We start from the raw sequence: 10,889 nt of genomic DNA on the forward strand, positions 1-10,889 counted from the left end.
GTGTGTGTGTGTGTGTGTGTGTGTGTGTGTGTGTGTGTGTGTGTTTTCTTTTCCCTGTGACTTTTCCTGAGGAGAATCTGCCCTGAGAACTTGTTTACTTGTTTGCTTCATAAAAATAAAACTGGATGTTAATACCCTCTCTCTGTTTCTCTGTTTCTCTCTCTGTCTTTGTCTCTCTCTCCTTTGGCACAGGGTGTCACTGTGTAGCTCTAGCTGTCCTGGAATTCACTATGTAGACCAGGATGGAGTCAAATCCATAGAGATCCTTCTGCTTCTGACTCCCAAGTGCCAGAAGGGCAAGAGCCACTCTGCTCAGCTTGCTGGCTCCCTTCCTCAGGTGCTTGAGCTGGAACCCAGGGTCTTAGGTGTGCTGAGCAAGTACCATTACTAAACTATATCCCCAGCCCATAGGGCATATTTCTTGACTCATCATAACTCACGCAATCCTTCTTCAGGCATTAAAAAGACCCTGTTGTTCAAAAGATCCTATGCTATGGATTTATCTTTTGTTTGTAAGGCGACTATATAATTGGGACTTTAGGGACTCAGTTCAGCGGTAGAGTACTTGCCTCCGATGCAGGAGGTCTTAGGTTAGATCTCTAGCACTACAAAAAAGCAAACAAACAAATAAACAAACTGTGGTATTGCCCAGGAAATTTGCAAAGCCCAACATTAAATAATTCAAATTTAAACCTAAGTGCTGGAATTTTTCTGGCTATCAATAACTGTTTATTATATTATTATTACTATTTGGTGCTAAGAACTGAACTTAGAGACTCACACATGCTGAATATGCCAAGTATCATTATCTATTTAACTGAAACAAACAAGCCATTAAGGCTGGAGATGAGAAGAGGTGGCTCGAGGGTCCAGAGTCTCAAGTAGAGAGAAGAATTATATTCTGGAGATTCTCTGTACAGCATCGTAACTACAGCTAATGGAGCAATGTATGCCAAAAACATAAGCAGTGAGGTATTTAATTACCTCGACTTAATTACTGCACAATGCATACATATATCAAAACATTGTATTATTACCATCAGCAAGCACTACTTTTGTCACTTAACAAAAGTCATTGTTAATTGTAAAATAAAGTTTTACTTAATAAAGTAAAACAGGAAATATATTTTTTGTTTGTTTTTGTTTTTTGAGACAGGGTTTCTGTGTGTGTAGCCCTGGCTGTTCTGGACTTGCTTTGTAGACCAGGCTGGCCTTGAACTCACAGAGATCTGCTTGCCTCTGTCTCCCAAACGCTGGGATTAAGGGTGTGAACCACCACTGCCCTGCTAGGAAACATCTTTTATCCACAGCTCTTTAAACACTGCTGTACATCCTGTGCAGTGTGGGGAACATTCTCATCAAAGCAAACAAAAAGAAAACAAACACATAAAATCCAAATCTAGTTTCTAGACTGACACAGAAACAGCCTAATACCTGATAGTTATTTATGAAGAAAGCTGGGATAGGAAAAGTTGGTCATGTTTAAGCAACTTATCTTCAACTGCAGACACACAAAACAAGCCTGTTAACTTCCTAGTTTGTCTGTGAAAATGCCTTAAAAATAGAGCACTGTGCACATTTAAGATAATTATTTTCTGCCGACGTGTTATTGCTAGGCCCAGAATTTTCTTTAGGAGAATAATAAGACAGTGCTCTCTTTGTGGCTTTGTTTATGTTTTTGTGACAGGTTCTCCTGCTCTCAAACTCCATTTGTAGTTGAGAATAAACTTGAAATTCTGATCCTCCTGCCTCTACGTCCTGAGCGCTATCTTTTTTAAATTAAATTTTTATAGTGTGTGTGCTTGCTCGTTCACTCAGTTGAGAGAGATCGCATGTGCATAGCATTGAATCTGTGTGGCGGTCAGAGGGTAACCTGTGCGAGTTGGCACTGTCCTTCCATATAGGTCCCAGGAATCGAACTCAGGTCATTAGGCTTAGCAATGGACCTTTACCCACTAAAGCCACCTCACTGGCCCCACTTTTTTTTTTTTCCAGTTAAGACAAGAATTTCCCTATGCAGCTTAGATGAACCTTTCAATCTTCCTATCTCAGCTTTCAGAGTGCTGTGATTACAAGCAGAATTGCTCAGAATTGCCCAGATATGCAAGTTCTTTGGGAGAAACTCTTGCTTGGCTAAAAGGCGAATCTCAGTGCAGAGGAACCAGTTTGGAGAGCTATGCATAGAACACCTATTAAACATTTGGCTGAAAGCGACATGCCCTTGGTGCGCCATTACAATGCCTGTCCCTCATACTGCCTTTACCGCCTGCGCTTTTGTGTTATTCCTAGTCTGTTTGTAACGCAAATGGCGTTGGCAATTTAGATTAGTCTAAATAGATGTGGGGATGAGGTATGGGGAAGTGCCAAAGGTCCAGAAATAATATGACTCATTCTCTTAAAGAGCTTCCAGTCTGAAGGAAGAAAAACAGTAGTCAAAGATAAATCCAGACAACCAACACAGTGAAAAGTATATGTTGAGGCTGAACCCGGAGGTACACACATATAATCCAGCGCTTAGAAGGCTGAGGTAGGGCGATTGTAATTTGAGACCAGCCTGGGTTACACACCAAGATTCTGGGTTTTAAAAAAGTTGTTTCTTTTTTTGTTTAAAGATATATAGATATATAGATAGATATAAAGAGTGTGTTGGAATACAGGGGCAAAGACCACACACAGGAGAGTTAGTGAGGGTCTCTTAACTAGACCATCCCTGAAGGCTAGAGGATAACACAGTGAAAGGACTTTGAGAAAATAGGGCAAAGGCAAATAGGCCATTCTCTCCTTGCTTTCATGAAACTGATAAAGGCTGGTAAGTAGGAAAGAAAGAGTTCACTGATGTTCAAGAAAGGGAGATTGGGGGGCTGGAGAGATGGCTCAGAGGTTAAGAGCACTGGCTACTCTTCCAGAGGTCCTGAGTTCAATTCCCAGCAACCATCTTCTGGCGTGCAGGCACACACGCAGTCAGAACACTGTACACATAATGAATAAATAAATAAGCAAACAAACAAACAAATAAATAAATAAAGCTGAAAGAAAGAAAGAAGGAAAGAAAAGGAGATTGGTCCTAAGGAGATTGGCCCTACAATGCAGCATGTGTATTTTTGTACGCAGGAGAGGACTAACATGAAACACTGTGAGAGATTACTGGAAGGGATACTGATGCTGGAGCCCAGTTACCACTGAATCTGAAACACAGAACAGCTGGGATCTAGAAAATCCCAGGGCCCATGGAGAGGCTGATGGAAGGACTCTAGGATTAGAAAGGCGTTTGCAAGTCAGAATAGTTCCATGGTACACCATTTACCTAGCATATACAAAGCCCTGAGCTTTGAGCCCCAGCATTTGAGAGAGAGAGAGAGAGAGGTTGATGGTAATCCCAACCACAGGGATGGAAGCTGTATGAAGCATTGAGTTATACAGGGCCGCAGTTTTCAACCTTCCTAATGCTGCGACCCTTTAATATGGTTCCTCATGTTGTGGTGACCCACAACTTTAAAATTATTTTGTTGCTATAACTGTAATTTTGCTACTGTTATGAATCATAATGTAAACATCTGATATGCCACCCCCGTGAAGGGATCAACTTGACCCTCAAGTTGAGAGCCACTGATATACATTTTTATCATTAATGTAAAACCTCTGCTAATCCTCATAAACTCAAATTTTTTTTTTAATAGGAAAAATAAAGAGGAAAAGGACCCACTCACATTCTTCAACCTCTATTTACATCATTTCTTTGTATCTCAGGTAATCAAGACCTTGAAAAGGGGGTAAGCTCCCTCATTAACCTGGCGCGATGTGTTTGCAAGGTTGGGGGGTGAGTTCTAGATGAAGTGTGGTCCATAGGCTCTGCTGAGGATGGGGTGCCATGAGGTTCCAGTTGGAGGGCTCCGAGCCAGGCCGCCTGGGCCACTTTGTCAAGGTGACTCACTGTGTGAGCTCTGGGAATTCTCTAGAGTCCACAGGTACAGCCACACTAACGTTCACTGTCACCAAAACTATCTGTCTGTTTAAAACATGCCCCCGGGCGTTAAGAGCCCTTGTTGGTGTTACAGCAGACCCAGGTTCGTCTCTTCACCCTCCACTTCCCAGGGGCTCCAAGGCCCTCTTCTGACCTCTGAGGGAATGCCTGTGGCACACGTACACACAGGCAGGTTGCTCCCTTGAAGCAGATGTGTAACACTATAGACATTTTTAAAGGCATTCTGTAGACAATCATAGAAACTCATGAAAACATGTCTGTAGTGCACCATTAATCTTCATCCCTTAGCAAAGGGAAAAGGCCGTTAAAAAAAAGACATTTCTTTTCAAAACTTAATTTGTAAAAGCTATCTCAGTGAATTCCAAAACAAGCTTGCATAATAATAATATATATATATATGTCTTTATTTAAATATGTCTGAATTTATTGTGTTTATAAGTTGTAGTTCTGAGTGGATACCTTTTAAAACATTTGTAGTTGTTGTTATATTGTGCATGTGTGCTAGCACATGGTATGGAGGTCAGAGGAAAGCCTGTGGGAGTCTGTCCTCTCCTTACACAATATGGGTCTTGGGACTGGACCTCAGGATGGACACTCGGCAGTGTGTGCCTTTACGCATGGCACCATCTTGCCGGCACAGTCAGTGTACCTTGTTGCCGCTCATCAGAACAGAAGCTTGTGGGAGCCTATGCTGTAAGCCACAGATGTAGGAAAGAGTTGGTGGTTCACAGAATTGTAGTTATCATTAACCATCATTACATAGCTTATCAGTGGGAACGCAGACAACCTTCCAGAACTTGGATAGTTTAAGCTGCTTCGTAGTCCACTTATTCTCTCAACTTCTGGAAGTGTAATCTCCATGCATTATCAGGTTTCCTGTGGTGGCCTTGATTTTAAATTTTGCTTTTTGTCAGATACAATGTCAGAGAGAGTAAGTGTAGATATTTTTTATTTCCTAGAAGAGTACTGTAGATTTTAAATGAACTTGAGAGCATTATTAAGAAGAAATTGTGGAGTAACGACAAAATTTTAATTCATAGCCTATAAAATTCATTTTCTCATTATTAAAGTGTTACTAACATGAAAGAGAACAAATTACCTTAATGATTTGAGAGAAAAAAATCTAAATAGCGATTTTGTCTCTCTCACACTAAGTGATGGGGGTATCTTTAATACATAATGAAAATTTCTTGATTAGATGATGCCATTTCTTCATGCCATCTACTTTTTATGACTGGAGACACTGAATTATCTGCCTTTTTTCTTTGCTTGAATAGTTTTAGAAACAGTCAAGATGCTCATCTAATTACCTCTAAGAGCTAAGAGTCCAGTGTATCAGGCCAGACATTTGCCAGGGGCTGCCAAGTCTCTGTGATACAGCTGGGGATAGAAGACTGGAAAAGGAGAGGAGAGAGAAGGAAAAGGAGAAAAGAAAGGAAAGAGATGGGGAGAAAGAGAGAGGGAGGAAGTGAGAGGGAGGGAGAGAGAGGGAGATGAAGAGAGAGAGAGGGAGAAAAGGAGAGAGACTGAGAGACTAAGAGAGAGGGAGAGAGGGAGAAATGGAGAGAGAGAGAGAGAGAGAGAGAGAGGTGTCCCTTGAGCAGTCTTTCTGCAGCTGTTGTGTACATTAATCCAGGGAGCAGATCTCCCAACACTAAATATAGCAAGCAGATCCTTTTACAGGATAAAAAAAAGTTTTAAATGAAAGCCTTCAGCCATGGAGTCACATTAGTTTAGATTTGATTTCCTTTAAGAAGGAAATAGGCATTGTATACATATTCTCCATATAAACAACTTTAGTAGAACTGATGAGTATGTAGAAAAATGTCAGTAATAATGGCCACAGCTTCCTCTGTAAAAGCATTTTTCCTTAGACCTCCAATAGGATAACACCTCTGTGAGTTTCATCTCCTATTCCAAAAGCTTTGGAATAGAAAGCCTTGTTTTCCATTTAATTGTGTGTCTCATGACACACAGTTAGAAACTTATCTTAGGTTTCACTCTAAGGAACGGTAATGAGCTGCCTGAAAATACCCCTTTCCCCGTTGTCAGTAACCCACTATCAGAACACACTTCGCAAACTTAAATCTGGATATTACCTTTCTTTTTTTAGGTGGCCCAGATGAGGATGTCCAAACCAGGAACGCTTCTGTGATGACAATTATCCAAGGAGAAGTTTTGATGAAAACACGAGAGAAAGGGGAAATTCTTCACGCCCTTGGAGAGAGTGAGTAGCCGTCCATAGAGAGTGAGGAGTTAACCTTAGTTTCAGTGAAGATGGCTGTTAGCTGGGCAACCTGTCACCACCACGGCCAGAGCATTTGTCAGCTCACAGGTCCCAAGTTATTTTGAGCTGTGTAAACCATGTGCCTGTGAAACATTCCACCTGATTGGACAGGAGAAAACTGAGCAAAGGGATTCCATTGCGGGACGGCACCTACGGGAGCTGGGGTCAGTGGTATTTATCTACCTACAGAATTCCGTTCACGGCTGGAGGAGCAACATGCTTATAGACGGATATTTTGAATTAATCGAAAATGAGCTGTATTCCATTCCACCTGTCCAAAACCAAAAACAGCCTTACTTTAAATGTGTATCAGAATTTGTCGTTTTATTGTTGTTCATCAGTATGTATATATTTACTTACCCTTGTGAGTTTGTGTCGTGGGGCGCACAGGTCCCACAGTGTGCATGTGTCAATCAAGGGACAGCTCGCAGGAGGTGGTTGTCTTCTTCCACCGTTCGGGACACGGGGATCAAATTCAGATCGTCAGCACCCTAACCCTCTGAGCCATCTCACTGCTCCAATATCTTTAATTTCAACCAACGGACAACATACTCTCATTTACTTACTAAGATACTGAGGAATTCTGTCTACAAAAAGGAAATATGAAACTAAAGCCAACGACTTAAAATTGTCTGTCCCCAGGGAGCTAATCCAAAATCACAGATCAGGTAGAGGAAATCTCCACTTTTCAGTCAATACAGGAACAAAAACATCTGAACGACCTTCTTCATAAGTACAAATTTAAGCGGCGTGTGGTGGCACGCGCCTTTAATCCCAGAGCCCTCTGTGAGTTCCGGGCCAACCTGGTCTGCTTAGCAGGTTCCAAGCCAACTAGGGCTACATGGTGAGACCCTGCCAAAAGACAAAACAAATAAAAGCACAAATTGGATAGGCTTGAGTTAAAATGAAGGGTGGTAAGATGGATCAGGGGATAAAGGCTTTTGTCACCAAGCTGATGGCCTGAATTCAATGCTGGGACCCAATGGTATGTGGCACACACACACACAAACAACACACACACACACACACACACACACACACACACACACACACACAGAATAAATATGTATAATTTTAAAATTTAAAAAATCTTTTAAATTATGGAACTGGAAGCGTGGCTCACGGCTGTTACAGAAGATGTGAACTTGGTTTCCAGAACCCAAGTCAGGCGGCTCACAACTGCCGGTAACTCTAGCTCCCTGGCCTCCTCCAGCACTGCATTCACACGGATGTGCATACCGTACACACATACCATAGACACACAAACACACACACAAAACTGCTTAAGTTAGAGTGACAACTAATACAACATAAGAAAACCTATTAATATGTTATTACCCAGCGATAAGTTCTTGTATATTATTTTAAAAAAATGAATATCTTCTTTAATAAGCATTACCAATCAGTGAAAAAAAAAAAAGAAAAAAGAAAAGAGAAAAAGAATCCTTAACCTGACCACATATGCTCAGATAGTAGTCCTGTAAAAAGTATATATTTTTTATGTTAATTTCTTTTATTTATAGAGCATGAATTTTAAGAATATTAACTCCACTAGTACAGATTAAAGGAGGGCTTAATAATTCCATCTTGTCAGAAGACTGTATTTTGAAATTCAGGAATTATTTTTTTCTTTCTTTCTTGGTTGTTTGTTTTTTTTTGGTTTCTGAGACAGGGCTTCTCTGCATAGCCCTGGCTGTTCTGGAATTCACTTTGTAGCCCTGGCTGTCCTGCAACTTACTTTGTAGACCAGGCTGGCCTCTGTAGACCTGCCTCTGTCTCCTGAGTCTGGGAATAATGATAGGGGTTATTTTCTCAAGAACTGTTTTCAAATTCTTTTGACATGAGATAGATTGGTTAAAAATTTAGCTTTGTTGCTAAATCACACAATTGCTTACAAATTACAAGTTTCTTTCTTTCTTTCTTTCTTTCTTTCTTTCTTTCTTCCTTCCTTCCTTCCTTCCTTCCTTCCTTCCTTCCTTCCTTTCTTTCTTTCTTTCTTTCTTCCTTTCTTTCTTTCTCTTTTCTGAGAGAGGGTTGCTCTGTGTAATAGCCTTGGCTGTCCTGGAAATCACTTTGTGACCAGGCTAGCATCAAACTCACAGAGATCCACCTGCTTCTGCCTCCTGAGTACACAAGTTTCTTTACATCTATTCACTCAATAAATGTTTACTTGGTTCTCGCCATGTGACAGGCAGTATGCAGGAAGAGTGTGCAGACGGCTCACGCCTTCCTGCCCTCACAGAACTTACGAAGAGGCTTTATCCTCTTTGGTCAGCTTGAGACTTCCTATAGTGCACTGGATAGAGATGAAATTTGTTTATTGTGGCCATAACAGAGGTTTCACTGCACCTTTTGTTACAAGGTCTTATGTTTATACTGGGAAAAAAAGAACTATTATTAAAGAAAGAAAAGAACACAGGGAGATCTGAGTTATCTGGTCAGATTACTTTTAGAAGTTTTTAATGGACTAATTTAAAAATTGGCAAATAAAGTAAAAAGGTTTCTGTGTGGCATTTTAATATATACTTAATTTTGTTCGGACCTCTCCCTCACTCTACTCCCCTCCCCTATTTCTCTGCCTCCCCCATCACTGCTTCTACCCATTCATCCCCAGTATCTCCCATTCCACTTCCATGCCACTGTAGTCTATTACCCCTTCCAATCTCTTTCTGAACATCAAGACTCTTTAACTTTGGCCTATTGTGGTAGCTCTGTAAATGAGGCTGGCCTCGAACTCACAGAGATCCATCTTCCTCTGCCTCCAAGTGCAAGGGTTTGTGCCATCACTGCCGCACGGTGACACACTTTTATAATGTTAGCTCTTGGGAGGCTGAGACAGGAGGACTGTAAAGAATTCAAGGTGGCGGGGGAGATACAAAGTGAATAAAGTGTAATTAATAAAGAAAAAATTAAAAAAAAACTCACTGGCAATTCCCTCAGAGAAGTATGGAACATTGTGTCATCCAAGAAGTAGTGCTCATTATGAAAAAGAACCCTTAGAGACAGAGTAATTTTTAAGAATTAAAAACATCCCCTTTAAAGAGCAAAATATTGAATATGACCGAACACTCATACTGAAATCCACAATTATGTTATGGAAGAAAGAGTTAAAGAAATGCCGTAGTGGTCAGCTCCAGACACTCCAGGTAGATTCCTCCCCAAGCTCCATGCCTGACAACTCCCCTTAAAGCACACCCAACAGCCTCTAAGTCTGCACCCCATCCCCTGACCTCCATGTTTCCTGCCTACGACTACACCTGCTTTCCCACAGGCAAAAAATTACTGTCAAAAACAGTGGTCTACAAAATGGAAAAAGATCTTCACCAACTCCACATCTGTCAGAGGAATGATATAAAAATAACAACAACAACAACATATATAAAGAACTCAAGAAACTAGACATCAACAAACCAAACAACCCAATTAAAAATGGGGTATAGTTCTAAATAGAGAATTCTTGACAGAAGAATTTCTAATGGCTGAGATGTATTTAAAGAAATGTTCAACATCCCTAGCCATCACAGAAATGAAAATCAAAATGACTCTGATGTTCCAGCTTACACCCATCAGAATAACTAAAATAAAAACTAAAAAAAAAAAAAAAAAAAAAGAATTCAGGGCCAGTGTGCTGACTGCTACAGAGAGAGACCCTTTCTTGAAAAACAAAAACCAAAACAACAACAAAGTGGATCTTGGGTTGGGTGTGCAACTCAGTGTCACAGCCCTTGCCCAGCACTCACAAGGAAGGTCCTGGGCTCAACCCTCAGCATCACCAAAATAAATGAACACCTCCTGCCACCATCCCAACTAACACCTTAAGCCATAATCAATATCAGTGTTCCTGGGTCTTGGGTGCACGCATGGGAAAGTGGAACTTCTATTTTGAGGAGCTAATAGGGACCCAAGTTGGTCTTCCAAGGGGAAATGCTTATATGCACTATAAAGAGAACATGCTTACTTCCCTGAAGACTCTCATGATGGGTCCGCTATCTTTTTTATCTTTTATCTATGCATAAAACACTGAGTTGGGAGGAGACCCATATGCAAAGATTGACCAGAGTTGGTAGGATGTGAAATTAGGTATACCAAGTATTAAAACCTGTTTAAAATATAAAAGAATTACAGAAGAAACCAAGAATTGCTGTGTTCTCTCTCTCTCTGTGTGTATGTGTGTGTGACATTTTCCAAAACAAATACTATACACATTTTTAGGCTCTTACAAAAAGCTAAGTACCTATGTTACTTAGCTATCTAAGTATTATTCAGCAATTATGAGACAAATGTTTTGCTTATAATACCCCAAACTCTTATCATAGATATTAGTCTTAGACTTTGCCTTACTTATAAATAATAATTAAGCAATTATTATACCACAAACCTCCCAGGTTTTATCAGAGTTTATTGGCACAGAGAAGAATTCTTAAAGCTTTTAAAAACCTAACATAGTCATAGATTGACTTACTAGTGACAAGCAAACACAAGGTTATATGACTTAAGCCTTCCCCATAAAGCATTGCAGTCCAGCTCTGTATGTGTTTTTAGGTTTAGAGCCCGATCCTCTGGTTCAGCTGTTTCCTTAATTCAGTTACGTGCGAAAGACATGGCTTAGTCACCCTGGGA

Source organism: Psammomys obesus, unplaced genomic scaffold (assembly GCF_907164565.1).
Source record: "Psammomys obesus unplaced genomic scaffold, mPsaObe1.curated_primary_1811, whole genome shotgun sequence".
Classification (NCBI taxonomy): Eukaryota; Metazoa; Chordata; class Mammalia; order Rodentia; family Muridae; genus Psammomys; species Psammomys obesus.